This window comes from Symphalangus syndactylus, chromosome 14, assembly GCF_028878055.3.
Source record: "Symphalangus syndactylus isolate Jambi chromosome 14, NHGRI_mSymSyn1-v2.1_pri, whole genome shotgun sequence".
Taxonomy (NCBI): domain Eukaryota; kingdom Metazoa; phylum Chordata; class Mammalia; order Primates; family Hylobatidae; genus Symphalangus; species Symphalangus syndactylus.
Genome location: NC_072436.2, coordinates 99564122 through 99583516, shown reverse-complemented (window position 1 = coordinate 99583516; position 19395 = coordinate 99564122).

Sequence of the window (19395 nt, the reverse complement as noted above, 5' to 3'; positions counted from 1 at the left end):
TCCTCAGGTAAGGTCCTGTAGTCAAACTATTCTCTTTATCACGGGAACCAGGTACAATGCCTGCTTATCTCTGAGCAGTGGGGCTTCGGTTTGCTACCAGCCCTCAGAGAATTATTCAAATAAGACAAAAGTGAACCATCGGTCACTGCACTCTCTTGTTATGAGAAAGTCTAATTCCCAATCCATTGCTTGTTCACTCTATCCCCAAGTGCAACCCCTGTGTGGTCCAGTGTGACTCAGTGTCAACAACCCTGGGCTATGCATATACAACAAGTAAACTGCTATAGAGCTCATCTGTCTGGTATTGGGTGGCATGTGTTCAGCCATCTCCATGATCTTAGGACAAGAAGCTCTTTCTCACCAATGGGGTGAAGAGAAGGTGTCTCAAACAAGGAAGCAGATGGAGGCATTATCAAGACCTATGTCCACATATGAGCTACAACAGGCTCATATTGGAGGTGCTGGTCACTGCAGACACTGAGGAAAGGTGTGGAACTAAAAGGAGAGGGATTTATTGAATGTTCACGTAAAGAGAATTTAGAATACTAAGTCTCCTCCACATCCAAACGATTATCCATCCTCTACCCTTGCAGTAAATTGGAGGATCATTCTCAGGATATGGAGAACCTGAGTTCCAGACATAGGCACATCAGGCACAATAGAGAGGAAGGTAGACATAGACCTGCCATAGGGAGAAAGGGAAACTGCCAAAAACTGTACCTCCCACCACTGACTCCAAGAATTCTCACAGTCAATCGTATGTTGCCCCCAGGAGGAGATTGGAGGATTTTCCTTGAAAAAACTGAAAGGCTGGTTAATTTTATGCGATCATTCTGGCTAGGCCACAATACCAGATATTTGATTAAATATTATTCTAGATGTTTTCATAAAAGTTTTCTTTAGATTAGATTAACTCTTAAGTCAGTAGACCTCGAGTAAAGCAGACTGCTCTCCATAATATGAATGGGCATCATCTAATCAGCTAATGGCCTAAATAAAAAAATACTGACCTCTTTTAATGAAAAGAGAATTCTACCAGCAGACAGCCTTTAGATTCAAACTGCAGTATCACCTCTTCCCTGGGTCTCTAGCCTACTGGTTTACCCTGCATATTTTGAACTTGCCAGATGTCACAATTATGTGAACCAGTTCCTTAAATCTCAATCTCAATCTCTCTCTCTCTCTTTGCCTCAAACACACAGACACACACACACACACATAGCCTAGTGGTTCGATTTCTATGGAGAATCCTGAATAATACAATTACAAAAGCTAACATTTGGACATCACCCCAAAAAATGGCCAGGTGGGCAAAATGACAAGGTCCCTACTTGATCAATGCATAGCAATGATTCTCAGTTGCAGCGACGTGATCCTACAGAAAACATTTGGCAATATCTAGAAATATTCTTGATTGTCATAACTGGGAGGGGTGCTACTGGCATCTAGTGGATAGAGGCCAGGAATGCTGTGAAACTTCCAACAATGCAGAGGACAGACAACAAACAATTATCCAGCCCAAGATGTTAATATTGCTGAAAACATTGACTGTCAATATTAATACAGTTTCTCAATATTGAGAAACTAAGATTGAGGAACCAAGATTGAGAAACCCTGATCGATAGTGGAACCCACTATTTAGCAAGTTAGTGCTTCTCTCTTGATTATGAATAAACCACCAAGGGTATTGGACACTTAAGAAGTTTTGAACATTGAAGATATTTAAACCAACACAAATAGCACAAAAAAAACCAAAATAAAATTTCAACACAAATGCTGTTAATATGCTAAGGGAGAATAACGTTAAGACATTGCATTTAATAAGAATAGTGTTCTATTGAAAAGAGGATATTAGAACATTTCAGAAAATGACAAAGAATTTTTTAAATTGCACATAAAAGATTGGAAAGATGGAGGACTGAGGTAAGGAGTTAGGGCAGATTATTTATAAAGCCATAAAGACATCTCAACAGAAAACTTAAACAATAGAAGTCTGTAAAAATGATTTCAAATTCAGAAAAAAACATTCTGTTCAATTGGGAATTAAATCCAGGCAACCATCAACTGGTTTAAGCTTAGGATAAAAGTATTTTCAGATCAGTGAAATTCCATGCGTCCTTTCTCAGAAAGCTACTGAAGGATGTGCTTCATCAGCTCAGGAGACAGAGGAAAAAAAAAAACACAAAAAAAACATCTAGGATCGATGTGCAGAGGCTAGCAGGCAAGCAGACCAAATTGACGTAGGAAGATGGGGTGCTCCAGAAGGAATGTTTTCAGAAAAAAATTGAACTAACTGATTATTTACGTGGCCATTTAGAAAATAATATTCTGTTGGAGAGACTGGGAAAACTTACTGATAAGCAAATAGAAGAAGATGAAATCAAGTATAAAAAGACAGTATTAAATCCAGGAAAAACAGAAAATTATTTAAGATACAAATAGTAGGCCGGGCACGGTGGCTCACGCCTGTAATCCCAGCACTTCGGGAGGCCGAGGCGGGTGAATCGCGAGGTCAGGAGATCGAGACCATCCTGACTAACATGGTGAGACCCTGTCTCTACTAAAAATACAAAAAATTAGCCAGGCATGGTGGCCGGTGCTTGTAGTCCCAGCTACTTGGGAGGCTAAGGCAGGAGAATGGCATGAACCCCAGAGGCAGAGCTTGCAGTGAGCCGAGATCGTGCCACTGCACTCCAGCCTGGGTAACAGAGTAAGACTCCATCTCAAAAAAAAAAAAAAAAAAAGATATAAATATTAGCATAGTACATTACTTGGCTCAGGACTGAATAAAACTGCTGTTATCCTTTGTTATGTATTAAATCACTAAAACCTAATATGAACAAATAGTATAAATAAAAATATTGAAAACAATGGAATAAATGAGTGTATTGTGGTGGGATAAAATAATAGAACCAAATGTTCCAAATTAGTAACTAAATAATATATCTCTATATTTTCTCTCTTTCTCCCTCTCTCTTTCCCTTTCGCCTTCTGCCATGTGTTGATGCAGCAAGAATGCCCTCCTAAGATGCCAGCACCTTGATATTGAACTTTTCAGCCTCCAGAACTGGGTGACAATACATTTCTATTCATTATAAATTACCCAGTCTTGGATACTCTGCTATAGCAGCATGAAACAGACTAAAGGAGTATACAAAATAAAAGTCTCACAAAACTTCAAATAACACAAAGAGGCAAGAGAACTGAGTCAACCAAAACATGTAAGTACCCTGAATGTAAAAGAACAGAAGCGTTAGAAGTCAATATCATATTCTCATTGCAGAGACCAACTTTATTTTCACAAAATAAATCTAGCACATTATCTAGTGTGTTTTTGTTTTTGTTTTGAGATGGAGTCTCGCTGTTTTGACAGGCTGGAGTGCAGTGGCGTGATCTCAGCTCATTGCAACCTCCGCCTCCAGGGTCCAAGTGATTCTCCTGCCTCAGCCTCCCAAGTAGCTGGGACTACAGATGTGTGCCACCATGCCCAGTTACTTTTTTTGTATTTTTAGTAGACAGGGGGTTTCACCATGTTGGCCAGGATGGTCTCGATCTCCTGACCTCATGATGCGCTGCCTCCCACAGTGCTGGGATTACAGGCGTAAGCCACTGCGCCAGGCCTAGCTAGTGTTTCTAAACTGGATGCTATTGGTTTGTAATGTTGTTAATACTTAATTTATAAGTATTAATTAATTTGGTTTTAAGTGGCATGAAAACCATAAACATAAGAAACTTATACCCAGTTTTATCTTTGTGCTTTTACAATGTTATAAAAAATTTAAATTAAGATTGGAATTTCATAAGTTTTTTCTTAAAATCTGTATATTATTTCAGTTAGAGAATTATTGTCCTATAATTATTGCCTTAACAAAGGACAATTCCTTCCCACTGAATACAACATATTATTTCTACCCCTGCTATTTTGCAATTGTAATCACTACTTTTTATATTTAAAGATAGGCAGGGTAAAAGAAGCATGGTTAAAGACAGAACTGGATGTGATTTTTGTAATTATGCCACTGTACACAAAGTGCTAGCCTGCACCTAGCACTTTGCTATAATTATGGACATAATTATGTCTACCTCAAACATTTGTGAAGATTAAAACATCAAGCTCAAAGCAGGAGCTTGACAAATAGGTTGTGGTTCACAAAAGATAGAGTCATTAACCTTATATATAGTTACACATGAAAAGTATACTATGAAATCTATTTTGAAGATGAAAAGTTGATAATCTTTTGGTTGACATGAAAATGGGGTGTTCACAAATACGTGTACATCTCTTTTCTTCATTTCAGTGTCAATCAATGGCAGTTTGAACTAGCTACTAGTAATTTTCCTCATCAATTGTTCTTGGATCTATTAAATTATACCTCTTCTCATTTGCTCTGTCGTTTTAAAATCAATATAAACATATTCCAACTGTTTTATTAAATTGGAAAATTACTAAAATTGAGTCTCCAAAGTTGACCCAGAAACCAGCTGTTCTAAAATTGTATTTTCTGTTTTATGTAGATCCCACAAAAATGCCATGAATGACATAGCACAGAAAAGCCAAGGGGAGAAGAGCTAAGAGAAAGTCTGCAATATTCTTCCTAGGAAGCAGAAAGTATAAGTTTAACATGGACATTCTCTAGAAAATATTGAACAAGAGGGGGCTTTCCCTCTGTATCCGTAAGTATCCTAGCCCTCAGAATCCTCACTACCACCCTCAAAATAATTATCCAGTATTCCTGTACATTTTTACAGTTGAATTGTTACAACTGTGCAAAATATTTTCACATACATAAACTGTCCCTCAGTTTACAGAAAATAGCACTATTAGCCTAGTATAGCTCCAGGATTCAAGCCCACTCTTTCACTTCACAGCAACCTAATATCTCCTCCACAGTGAGAAAGTAGGAAGTCTTGCACCTACGAGGCTAACGAAATCAAATTTGCACATGAACTCAAAGGCATGTGAAAATGAGTTCAGTAAAATTAAAAAGGTATTGATATCTCCTATTAAGTGAGTTCCTAAGGAATAAGCATTTCTTACACTTTTAAAAAGAAAAGACTAAAAATCACATTTTATACTGATAGGGAAGACCTGTTTTAATGAGCAGTAGACATGTTCAAATTTATAAAACATCTTGATCAGATATATAAAGTAAAAAGATCAGAACAGATCTGAGAAGAAAGGACCCGATGTTCTCGCTAAAGCTTAAAAAGAAATAAAACCATGTGCCTCAAAGGAATAGAAATGTGAGGTCATGGGAAAGTCCTGAAATGTTTCAGCCTGCCGTGGGAGCATGCTTGCTTATTGACAAGGAAAGAACAATAGATTTGTTAGGAGAGATTAAGAAAGAGACAACACATCAATAAACAAGAGTTTTAAAATTTTTACCGCCCACAAAAAGACTATCTAAATGATTCAAATGCATTTTTGATGTCAAATCCTGCAAATACACTTTCTTTCTGCTCTGGAATAAACCAACACACAAAATGATGCTAAATACATTTAAAGTATGCTCCCATGAATAAGACTTGGATCTATATTCAAATGCTGACTCAGCCATTATCACATGACTCAGTTATTACAAAGTGAAGCAAAAAATTCCTTATTCCTGGTTAATCAGCTGGGAACCCCACTCCCTATGAAAGAAGGTTATCACTTCTTCAGACGAAATACAAGAGGAGAAAATTTTATCTTAATCAGACAAGCTAATTGGTATTGTAGACTGTGTGCCAATTATCAATTTATTGCTTCTTATTTCTGAATTCACCCTTCACTATGTGCTGTGTACCAAATCAAGGATTCCTTTAAAACTTTTCACTTTAATGAGCACAATGTTAAGCTTTCTCAGTAGAGGGCGCTGGAGAGACACTGCAGGAGGAAGAGATTAGCTGTTTGGGTGTGCAGACATCCAGTGGAATGTGCCCCAGCCACCAGCCTAGAACATGGTTCCATTGAGATCTCGTTGCATCCTAGACCTATCAATAACCTTTCTGCAGTCCTCTAGACATGGAAACCAGAACCCTTCACACATGTAGGTGTTGCTCTGACGGCCTCCTGCCACACCAGCACCTGGACTCTCTGAGTGGACTTCCAACATCTGCTTCTGACCTGGAGCATCAAACACCAAGCAGTGTTTCAAACCCCCACTCTCATGCCAGGCTGCAAGTGCTACAGGCCTTCTACCATGGCTGGCACCAGACTCTCACTGCACAACCATGCCACCACGTGCTAACCTACCTAACCTACCCTGCTTGTCCAGGAACTGTAGACCTGCTCAGGCCTGGCCTAACCAGTAAACACCTCTGCCATCCGTTGGGCTAAACTATACCTTCCCCAACAAGGTCTGAAACACGCCCCTTCTGAGTTTCTCCTCCCTTAGGCACTCTTCCTCAGCCCTAGTCTACTATATAGTTTCCTTATATAGTTTCTCTTTTATCATAGTTAATAATTCTTTACATTAACTTCCCTTATATAACCTGCTGTCTGGTTTCTGTCTCCCGATTGGACCCAGACTACTACAGCTTGGAAATAGAGAAAATAAATCAAATCTAAAATCAAGAAATATGCTTTAATTTATTAAGTACTATATGCCAGACCATAGACAACTTAAGTATTTTATATCATTTAATCTTCAAAATAATTCAGCAGGATTAAATATTTGAGGCTTAGAAAGATTAAATAACATGTCCATGTTTGTTCAGCTTAGTTGGAGGCATAAACAGTTTTCAAACCATTGTCCATCTGAATACAAATAATTTTAACTTAAGAAATTAAATATGCATATTGATAAAGTTATTTTTATTTATATATTTATCTTTCTATGAATATATCTATCTAAATGTCTTTTCTGCATGGAGTAAATTGTGTTGAGAGAAGATATATTTGGGGAGTATAATTAGTGAGGCTTGGTGGTTGATTAGGTGGAGTCATGAGATATTGACAGGTATGGAAAGTAGAATTACTATAAACATTCCTTGAAAGTTGAATGACGTTGAGCTCTCATTGGAATCACTGCAGGATTTATCACCAAAGGTGTGACAGAAAAAAAAAAAGCAAGACTTAGAGGAAATTCATTGTAATAATGAGTGTGAAACATGGATTTGTAGTGGGAAAATCAGAACTAGAGGATGTTCTGAGCATTTGTTGCAGAATCATGGTAGAATGTGCTGAGGGTCCTGCATATAAAGGCAGCAGTGGGAATGCAGGGAATACATAGGATACATTCATTTCCAAAGGTACGTCATTTCTATGATGGATTTGGCATCAGGATTGGTAAGATGGTTGAACAAGAGACAAATCTGAAGACTGGGAACATGTTATAGGAGAATCTCTGGAAATCCTTCACAAAGGAATGAGTCCTCTGAAAGCATCATGAAACAATCTTTTTCTTCTCATGGGAAACAAGTAATCAACAGTAAGATAAAGTTTTATCAACTATTCATAAGCCAAATATACCAAGATAAGATAAAATTGCTATTTGGTACCAATATGTGTTCACTATTTTTTATATATATATAAAACAATAAAAAGGGCTGGAAAGGTTTTCTTCTCCTTAGCAGAGATGCAAATGAGTAGTCTCCACAAAGACCTGCCTGGAAGGCTGCAGCAACCCTATGGTTATATACCCGCATTGCCTAGACATGGAAGTCAGCTCTAGAACCCCGAACTGTTCAGATAACTGAAGAATTCTGGGTCTGTAGCAGTTCTGTGTTACTTGGTATTGTACTTCGTAAAGAACTGAGAGGGTGCAAAACCCTGTGATATGCTTCTTTCTTTAGTCTTATGCAATATTTGTTTGATTGCCATCATAAATAATCAAAGTACTACCTTTCCCAGAGAGAAGAGAAATCTCAAATTTGGTCATTCCTAAAAAACGAAAACCTGGTGCCTTAGAAAATAACAGAAGAGAGGAAATGGCTTTCTTAACAGGCATGGTCAATTTGGGACATACTGAGCATACTGTAACTTTAGGGAAAATAACAAGTAAGCAGAGTGAAAAACAGAACCTAAGCTCAGAAGAGAAATTGGAGAAATATGGAAATAACTGTATGACACAGAAGGCTACAGCTAAAAGGAAACATGCAGTTGCTCTAGTTTAATTCCCTTATTTTTTAGAGAGTAAGCTGAACCACTGAGAGGTAGGTATTACCTCTGTTAGAGTGGTACTTTTCCAAAGTATATTAGGGTTCTCCAGCAAAACAGAGCCAATAGAAGATGTGGGGTGTGTGTGTGTGTGTGTGTGTGTGTGGTGTGTGTGTATCCTATTGTTATATATACATACCAACATATAGACCAATAGGATATATATATTAGAAACAGATTTATTATAAGGAATTCATTTGCTTCATTATGACAAATCCCAAGATATGCAGTCAGAAAACTGGAGACCAAAGACAGTCAATAATGTAACATAATAAGGAAATAAAAGAAAGGAGTACATCTCTATAAATATATATGTGCATATATATACTGATATATTCATAGCAAAATAAAGAGTAAACACTCATGGGAATTACAATCCTCATTTCTGTAAAAGATCATGTGGTTGTAACTGGTATTTATAACTCCCTTCTTCCATCACCCATTCTGTATTCCTTTTGTCTTCAGCAAGCACCTCAGTTGGTCATGCTTCTTTATATCGTGGAGTGATCCAAATCTTCATTTCTGAAGGATTTTGGTCATTCATAGTCATTACTGGATTGCATTGTTGTAGTTTTCCATTGACCTTAATCACAGGACATGGTCATACTAAGAGACATCTTAAGGTATCTTCTGTATTCCAGACCTACTCTTCCTTACCAATGTCGTGGATCTGTAGTCAAATTTCCTCTTGGTATTCAGATCAATCAACCTACCCAGCACAGTAACTCTTCTTTTCCTGTTGATTCAGAGGCATGAGGAGCCCAAACTGGCCAAATGGTAGTCTTAACTTCCAATTCAAACAGTAAACTATCTTACATGCCATTCTATCCTTTTTGGTTTTGTTTTCATTTTTAACTTTATGAAATCTCCTGGAGATGTTTTCTTACTGGCGCACATAAAGCCGCTTAGCTTTTCATTTTGTGCTGTTGGAACAATTTATTTAACTAATCTCTTGCTACAAAAAGTATTCTTATACATAAATTACTTTATGCATATGCTGGCATATCTATAATGTTTATTATGTACATTAAGGTTCTGATGTAGAAGTGGACTTGAAGGGTCCAAAAAGTGCATTTCTATTTATGAGAGACAATGTACAATTGCTCTCAGTACTGATTTTACCAATTTACTTTCCCAGAAACAATGAGAAGTGTTTGTTTTCCCAGACCATTGCCAACATAGTTTGTAATCAAGCATTCTAGTCTTTGCTACCCCAATAATTTTTAAATGTGATCATGTGATAATTTTGATTTATATTTATCTTATTAAGAGAAAACTGGGATCATTTTAAATATTTAACATTATTTATATTTTCTTTGCTATAAATTATCTGAACATACCATTTGCCCATTTTTTGTTAAATATTTATAGCAGCTCTCTATTAAGGAAATTAACACTTCTTGGTGTACAAATTTTTTATATAATCAAATTCTACTATCTCTTTAACTCAGTATTTTTAGACAGCCAAGTGATATTGTGAGAATTAGATTTTGATCGTATTCTTTCTTTCAAATAATGAACCAAAATGGGTTATTGGGCACAGGAGGAATTGACAGGAGACAGGAATGAATCAAGTGACCATGTTTCCAGTAAACCAAGACAGCACAAAGAGTAAGCCCATCCCTCTCCTGTCATCAGAACGATTTGTCTAGGAAGAAAATTCTATATTACTCAGTTTCTACTAAACGACTAAACGGAGAATTCCTAAGGTAAGAAATTAGAAGATTCATGTCTCAGATAAATGGCTAAGAAGATAGGCTTTGTCGTCAGGGTGCTTGAGAAACCTGGAAAACATTGCCTTAACCAAGTAATTATGGTTAATATCACCAGCAAAGAGTCTTGTTGCTATCATGTACCTCCTGATACAATAAGATGAGAATGGCACTAAACCTCTGTAGTGTTGTTCTGTGAAACCCATCACACCTGCCTAATGATGAGAAAAACATCAGACAAATCACCAATTCAGAGAAAATCTAAAAAACATCTCACCACTTCTCTTCAAAGGCGTCAAGGTCATGAAAAGCAGGAAAGAATGAGAAACTGTCACAAATCAGAAGCGTTTAAGAAGACACGTCAATTAAGTGTAGTATCCTGGCTTGTAGCCTGGAAAATAAAGAGGACATAAGTGAAAAAACTGGTGAAATCAGAACAAAATCTGTAGTTCACGTTTTACAAATTGTATATCCTTCTAGATATTTTTAACTGATTCATAATAGTTTATAGCATGCTTTTTGTTAATATTATATGAACATATTTCTGTCAATGTCAACTCCATAATTTTAATACTTGAGTAGATTTGCATTTTGTGTATTATATGCATTATATCATATATATAAGAATTAATTTAGACAATCATTACTATGAGAAATATTGTTTGTATTTTTCAGTAATATAAATAATACTGTAATGGAGTATTATTACATATTTTAGTCCAAGAATGAAATATGATAGCAAAACATTACTGCATATTGTAACCATTTCTTTGGGATACATTTCTTTAAGGAGGCTTTTTGAGCCTAAGATTAGGCACATTTCTAAAGCTTTGGTCAAATTGCCATTCAGAACGTTTTGAAGGTGTTCATTTTCCTCCACAAAAAAATAGGTAGCATTTTGATTTATGCCTTTATTAAAGCAGTAGTTCCAAAATGTTTTTTTCTGTGATTATTGAGATAATAAATACTTTTTCGTGATGCCCATGACTTCTCTAAAACTTTGTTTTTATTGTCTATATTTAAGGTATACCAAATGATGTTTTGACATGCATATACATGGTAAAACTGCTACTAAGGTCAAACAAATTAACATCTCTATCATCTCACATAGTGTGTGTGTGTGTGTGTGTGTGTGTGTGTGTGTCTATGTGTGGTTGGAACACCGAAAATCTACTCTCTTAGCAACGTCTAGCATACAATATTATTAATTATAGTCCTCGTGATGTAAATTAGATGTGTAGACTTTTTCTTATTCAGCATTTATTCTGTCTTCTGAATATTTTCCATCAACCTACTTTCAAAGTTATTGTAACTTTAGTGTCAATATATATAGAAGGTACCTCAAGGAAATCACTGCTGTCTCTAAAAATAACAGGAGGCACCTTCTTAAGTTTCCTTAAATAGTGATATAAGATATTCCACAGAAAACTGACAAAATGCATCTAACTTAGCAAAGAATACAGATCTGCAATCCAACCTCATTTATCATTGAGCACTTGGAAGCACAGGGCAATTATTTTTAAAGCTATATCAAAACTCTTTGTGAGAAAACCATTGTTTTAGAGGTGGAATTGTAAACGTTTTGTGCAAAAGATATATTTAGGCAGAGAGGTGACCTCTGGCAGGCATATTTCCTTTATCAAATAGCTTCTCATGGTGAAGTAGGTATGAGTTGCTTATTAAGCAAATATAGCAATACTTCAAGCCATGAATTTTAGCTAAAACCTTTTTGTTGAAGTCTAGCAGACTGGCTCTGAACTTAATACCATATATCTTGCCAAGCCCAAGAATACTGCAGAGCAAACCAAGCTCCCTTTAGTTTCTGCCTTGGAGTCACTTCTGGTTTTATTAGTTGTAAAAGGTCAAGTGTTACATGGTTAGACATATAGATAACCTGGCCCAAATTATGTGCAAATACTTTATTTGAGGCTTTAATTCTGTACTTTTTAAATGCTAAGCAACTGTAAACCACATCTCATTTTTTCTTACTGTTCTGCTTTAAACTTTCTGTTAGCAATAATTTTCATTGAGCAATATTTGCTGAAGATTGCATATATTTAAGGGGTGCAGTTTGATGAGTTGTCAGAGACATACTCTGCAAAATAATCATTTCATACTAATTAACATATCTGTAACCTCAGGCAGTACTTTCCTTCTTTTTTTGTGTGTGTGGCGTAGACACTTAAGATCTACTCTATTAGTAAATTTCAAGTATACAATAAAGTCTTGTTAATTATAGTCACATGGTTGTACATTTCATCTCCAGAACTTATTCATCATGCATAACTGAAACTCTGAACCCCTGACCAACATCTCCCTATTTTCCCTTCCCCATTCCCTGGCAAGCACCTTTCTATTCTCTGCTTCCATGACTTGGACATTTTTAGATTCCACATATAAATGATAACAGCAGTATTTGTCTTTCTGCATCTGGCTTATTTCACTTAGCATATTGTCCTGGAAGCATAATGTCTTCCAGGTTTAATTATGTAGTCACAAATGGAAGGATTTCAGATTTGGTTTGGCTGTGCCCCACCCAAATCTCATCTTGAATTGTAGTTTCTGAAATCCCCAAGTGTCGTGGGAGGGACCCAGTGAAAGGTAATTTAATCGTGGGGATAGTTACCCTCATGCTGTTATCATGGTAGTGAGTTTTCACAGAATCTGATAGTTTTATAACAGGTGTTCCCCCTTTTGCTGGGCACTTCTCCTTCCTGCTGCCATGTGAAGAAGAAGATGTTTGCTTCCCCTTCCACCCGATTGTAAGTTTCCTGAGGCCTCCCCAGCCATGCTGAACTGTGAGTCAATTGAATCTTTCTTTTATAATTTGCCCAGTCTCAGGTATGTCTTTATTAGCAGCATGAGAATGGACTAGTACAATTTTCTTCCTTTTTAATGACTGAATAATATTGTGTTGTGTGTATATATATATATATCATATATATGATATTCTGTTGTATATATTATATATGCTATTCCATTGTATATACATCATATATATATTATTCCATTATATATATCTCATATATATATATATAACATTTCCTTTATCTATTCATCATCAATAAATGTTTAAGTTGTTTCTATATCTTGGCTATTAGGAATCATTTTGTATGAACATGGAAGTGCAGATATCTCTTCAACATACTGATTTCATTTCCTTTAGATATATAATCATAAGTGGAATTCCTAGATCACAAGATAGTTATATTCATAATCATTTGAGGAAGCTTCATACTATTTTCCAAAATGGCAATACCAAGTTACATTCCCACCAAGATTGCACGAGAGTTCCCTCTTCTCCACATCCTCAACAACATTTGTGTCTTCAGTCTTTCTAATAATAGCTATTTTAATACGTATTAGGTGATATCCCATTGTGGTTTTGATTTACATTTCTCTGATTAGGGATTATGAGCACCTTTTCATATACTTGTTGACTATTTGTATATCATCTTTTGAGAAATGTTTAATCAGGTCCTTTGCCAATTTTTTAAACAGATTTTTTGCTATTGACTTGTATGAGATTCTTATGTATTTTGCAGATTAACCCCCTATCAGGTACGGTTTGCAAATATTTCAATTGCCTTTTCACTCCGTGGATTGTCCCTGTTGCAATGCATAAGCTTTTCAGCTTGATGTAATCCCATCTCTCTATTTTTGCTTCTGTTTTCTGTGCTTTTGGTGTTACATCCAAAAATCCACTGCCCAGACAAATGTCAAGAAGCTTTTTCCATGTGTTTTCTTCTAGTATTTTTATAGTTTCAGGTATTACTTTTAAGTTTTTTAATCCATTTTAGTTGATTTTTATATATGGTATAATCCAAGGGGTCAAATTTCATTCTTCTGCATGTGGACATCCAGTTTTCCCAACATCATTTATTAAAAAGATTATCCTTCTCCCATTTTGTGCTCATGGCACCTTTACAGATCAGTTGACTATAGATGGGTGGATTTATTTCTGGGTTCTCTGTTCTGTTCCATTGGTCTATGTGTCTTTTTTTATGCCAGTACCATACTGCTTTGATTGCTATCATTTTGTAGTGTATTTTGAAGACATATAATTTGATTCTTGCACTTCATTGTTCTTTCTGAAGATTGCTTTGGCTACTGGGGTTCTTTTGTGGTTCTATGTGAATTTCCAGATTTTTTTTCTACTGCCATAGCAAATGCCACTGGGGTTTTCATAAGGATTGCAATCAACATGTAGATCACTTTGGCCATTCTTGCAGGAGTAAGGTGGTATCGCATTGTGGTTTTGATTTGCATTTCTCTGATCATTGGTGATGTTGAGCATTTTTTTTCATGTTTGTTGGCCATTTGTATATCTTCCTTTGAGAATTTTCTATTCATGTCTTTAGCCTACTTTTGATGGGATTGTTTTTTTTCTTGCTAATTAGAGTTCTTTGTAGATTCTGGATGTCAGTCCTTTGTCAGATGTATAGATTGTGAAGATTTTTCTCCCCCTCTGTGAGTTGTTTACTCTGCAGACTGTTCCTTTTGCTGTGCAGAAGCTCTTTAGTTTAATTAAGTCCCACCTATTTATCTTTGTTTTTGTTGCATTTGCCTTTGAGTTCTTGGTCATGAAATCTTTGTGTAAGCCAATTTCTAGAAGGGTTTTTCTGATATTATCTTCTAGAATTTTTATAGTTTCAGGTTTTAGATTTAAGTCCTTGATCCATCATGAGTTGATTTTTGTATAAGATAAGAAATGAGGATCTGGTTTCATTCTCCTACATGTGGCTTGCCAATTATCCCAGCACCATTTGTCAAATATGGTGTCCTTTCTCCACTTTATGTTTTTGTTTGCTTTGTCTAAGATCAGTTGGAAGTACATATTTGGGTTTATGTCTGGGTTCTCTGCTCTGTTCCATTGGTCTATGTACCTGTTTTTATACCAGTACCATGCTGTTTTGGCCATAATCAAAAAATAATAAATGTTGGTGTAGATGTGGTGAAAAGGGAACATTTCTATACTGCTAGTGGGAATATAAACTAGTACAACAACTATGGAAAACAGTGTGGAGATTCCTTAAAGATTAAAAGCAGATCTACCATTTGATCCAGCAATCCCATTACTGGGTATCTACTCAGAGGAAAAGAAGTAATTATATGAAAAAGATACTTCCACACGCATGATTATAGCAGCACAATTTGCAAATGCAGAAGTGTGGAACAAGCCCAAATGCCCATCAATCAATGAGTGGATAAAACAAATGTGGTACATATATATGGTGGAATACTACTCAGCCATAAAAAGGAATGAATTAATGGCATTTGCAGCAACCTGGATGGAATTGGATACTATTATTCTAAGTGAACTAACTCAGGAATGGAAAACCAAACATTGTATGTTCTCGCTTATAAGTGGGAGCTAAGCTAGGAGAATGCAAAGGCATAAGAATGATACAATGCACTTTGGGAACTTGTGGAAAGGGTAGGAGGGGGCTGAAGGATAAAAAAACTACAAATTGGGTTTACTGTATACTGCTCAGATGATGGGTGCACCAAAATCTCACAAATCACTAATAAAGAACTTACTCACGTAACCAAATACCACCTGTTCCTTCAAAACCTATGGGAATTTAAAAATAAAAGCTTATTTCCTGAGCACAATCAGGACCATAATACCCAACTTGCTGAATCATGATAAGGATTAACAATTTTATTAACAATAAAAATATGCAAAGAAAGATATAAAATCCTAAGTCCATATGAGGGAGAGGCTGTGGTTACATGTTCTGAGAGGCAAACAAGGCCCATAAGCGCTTCCTTTTTTTTTTTTTTCAGACATAATCTCATTATGTTGCCCAGGCTGGAGCTGGAATCAGTGGCCTGATGTCAGCTCACTACAACCTCCACCTCCCATGTTCAAGTGATCCTCCTACCTTAGCCTCCTGAATAGCTGGGACTACAGGCACGTACCACCATGCCCAGCTAATTTCTTGTCTTTTTAGTAGAGACAGGGTTTTGCTTTGTTGGCCAGGCTGGTCTCAAACTCCTGACTTCAAGTGATCCGCCCACCTTGGCCTCCCAAAGTGCTAGAATTATAGGCATGAGCCACCGCATCTGGACTGGCTTCCTTATTTTCATCCTGGGCCAACAGTGGATTTTTTTTCTAGTCCAGCCTTTCACTAAGGATGTAGGCCTTCAGTCATCTCAGGAATGTAGGGCAGTCTCATTCCAGGATCCTACCCTGTAAGGGCCAGGTTTTTGCCCACAAGTGACTGTCAAAACCAAAGCTCCTTTCTAAAGGGACTAGCAACCTCTCTCCACTCTTCAAGGGAAGCCCAAACTATACACTTTAGAGGATGGTTGTAATAGCTATTCATCATTTCTAAATGTTTTGCAGTGAAAAGATCAGTTTTTCTAGTCTGCTGTATGGCTAGAAACAGAAACTATAGAGACATCCATTGCTTTTGTCAATAAGTTGGATTCTCCTCTCTCCACTTTTTTGGGACAACTTTATTGATGTAAATTTGAAGTACAAAAAATGCACATATTTGAAGTTTGAATTTGAATTTGATCAGTTTTGACACATGTACACACCTATGTAATTATCATAATCAATACAGCAAACATTTCCATGATTCTCAATAGTTTCCTTGAGACCCTTTGTAATCTGTCTTCTTTTACTCCATCCTGTACGTAAACACTGGTCTGTTTTCTGTCACTATAGATTATTTTTGTCTTTTCTAGAATTCTATATAAATTGAAATAAACAGTATGTACTCTTCTTTGCCTGAATTGTCATTCAGCATAATATTTAGATCCATTCATGTTGTTTCCCGTATCAGTGGTTCATTCCTTTTAATTGCCGAGTTACGTTCTTTTCCATGGATATACAACAATTTATTTATCCTTTTACTTGTTGTTGGATGTCTGAGTTATTTCCAGTTTGGGACTATTACAAATAAAGGTGTGATAAACATTCATGCCCAAAAAAAGCCATGTAGACCACTTTGGGTAGTATGAACATTTTAATGATATTAATTCTTCAACTATATAAACATACAATGTTTCCATTTACCTGTGTCTTCTTTAATTTCATCATCAATATTTTATAATTTTCATCATCAAATATTATAATATTTTGATAAATTTCATCATCAAAATTTTATAATTTTTGTAAGTATACAAGTGTTTCACTTCTTTGGTTAAGTTTATTCCTAAAAATTTTATTCTTTTTGTTGCTATTGTGAATGGCATTGTTTTCTTAACTTCCTTTTTGGATAGTTTGTTTTTTATGAATGGAAATATGATTGATTTTTATATGTTGGCTTTTTAAAAAGATAAATAAAATCAACAAACCCTTACCTAGACTAACTAAGAAAAGATAGAGATGACTCAAAAATCAGAAATAAAAGAGGAGGCTTTAAAATAAATGCTTCAGAAATAAAAAGGATCACAAAGGAAAATTATGAACAATTATAGGGCCAAAAGCTGAATAATCTACAAGGAATGAATAAGCTACTAGAAACATATACACTACAAATGCCAAATTAAGAAGAAATAGAAAGCCTGAACAGACTAATAACAAATACGAAGACTGGATCAGTAATCAAAAATCTCCCAGCAAAGAAAAGCCCAGGAGCTGACAGCTGTATGAGTGAATTCTAACAAGTATTCAAAGAAGAGTTTATACCAATCCTTCTTAACTTCTTCCAAAAACTGAAGAGAGAACACTTCCAAATTCATTTTATGAGGCCAGCATCATCCTGACACCAAAACCAGGCAGACATTTCAAAAGAGAAAGCTACAGGCCAATTTCCCGAATATATACACATGCAAACATTTTTAATAAAATACTAGGAAACTGAGTTCAACAGGACTTTAAAAGGATCATACACCATGACCAAGCGGGATTTATCCCAGGGATGGAAGCATGTCTCAACATACACAAATTAATCAATACGATACACCATGTTAACCAAATGAAAGAAAAAACTACCTGATCATCTTAATAGATGCAGAAAAGGTTGTTAGGAATAATTTTCATCCACAACTATCCTGTAAAAAGCAATCTTATACTGATATAATGTCATTTAAAAACTTGGCTTATTATTTTCCTGGACTTGAATGACAGTGAAACACTTTATTAAAAAAACACAATAAAAACGATATTCAAATAGGCTTGTTCTGCTCATCCCACAGAAAGTCAATCACTAAGACAGTGAGTTTTCCAGTAGAGAAAATATTTGTTCACAGGGCAACCCAATAAGGAGACAGGAGAAAAGTTATCAAATCTGTCTTTCCGAAGATAAGGCTTAGGGAATTTATGGGGTAAAGAAGTGGAGTGGTCTAAGGCATGGGGAAAGGTGACTGGCAGTGAGGAAGAATGAGGTAGTCGGTGATCTGAGCAAGCGTAGTCAGGGTTCACGGCTCCAGATAGGGCTCATGTTCAGAAAACAGCAGCGTTAGCACAACCTGAGGGAGGAGTTTTTGATTCTCTGACATCAAAAAAATCACCTCTTGGGCATTTTCCCAAACCCAGTTGAAGGGTCACTGGTCTCAAATGGTTCAAGCTGGACAAGAGCTGCCCCAAAGTTCCTGAAAAACAACTTGAGCAATTGTAACCAAGTTGATGTATACACCAGAGGTGACATCTATAAGGAAGCTAGAGAAGGCTAAGTCAACAAGAAACAAGCAACTAAAAACATTAGCCCTCAGTTTCAAAAACAGACCATTTTATACATGTAATAATAAAGGCTGATCTAATCGTAGTTTATATTTATTTTGTGATGAGGTACAGCCATCTTATTGCATGTAAGTAGAATGTTAATGAACTTAATTCCTAAGAAAATGCTGCAGCTGCTGCTTAGAATAGAATCTAGGAGGACTCTTGGGTTCAGTATCCAGTGACCCTTAGATTAAAGCCAGCATGTGTTGCTACCAGAGCCAGTAAGAAGTGGTCTGTAGGGGACAGAATGAGGTCTTCCCTAACTTCTACCAGTTCTTTCATGCCAAGCAATCCTAAATCTGCATAAAATCTAAGTTATTGATACACCTTAAGGGTAGCTCCCTAAACACTCTTAACCAGATTGTCACTCTGAAGCTTCTCCTGCTTAAAAATTGTAAGGTTTCCCCTACTCTCAACCAGAGGCAATCAAGTGGGTGTCCCTAAAGGACTCTCCAAGAAGCCAAGGAATCTGACAGCTGGTTTCTATACAGTATCTTTAAACACAGAGTAAATTTACATGTTCTCACCACTCAGCAGATCAGGATTCTAATAAACAGAACCACAATTCTCTAGGAAGTCCCTAAAATTAATGAAGATGCATCAGTTTATCAAGCTCCAAGGAATCAAGCCTAGTGACAACTAGAATTATTAAAAGGCATCAACTGATAAATATGTCGCTAACTGAACTAGAGATTTCTCAGGAGATCTTCAAAATTTTCTAGTCTTCTTTAGTATACAAAGTAAGGTCAGAAGACTTTATCTGGTGTCATGACTCCAACACTAGCTGAGTCATCTGAAGACAATCACTATCTTTTCTACACTTCAATTTCTCATCTGGAAAAAAAATTAAGAGCTGGGCTTGA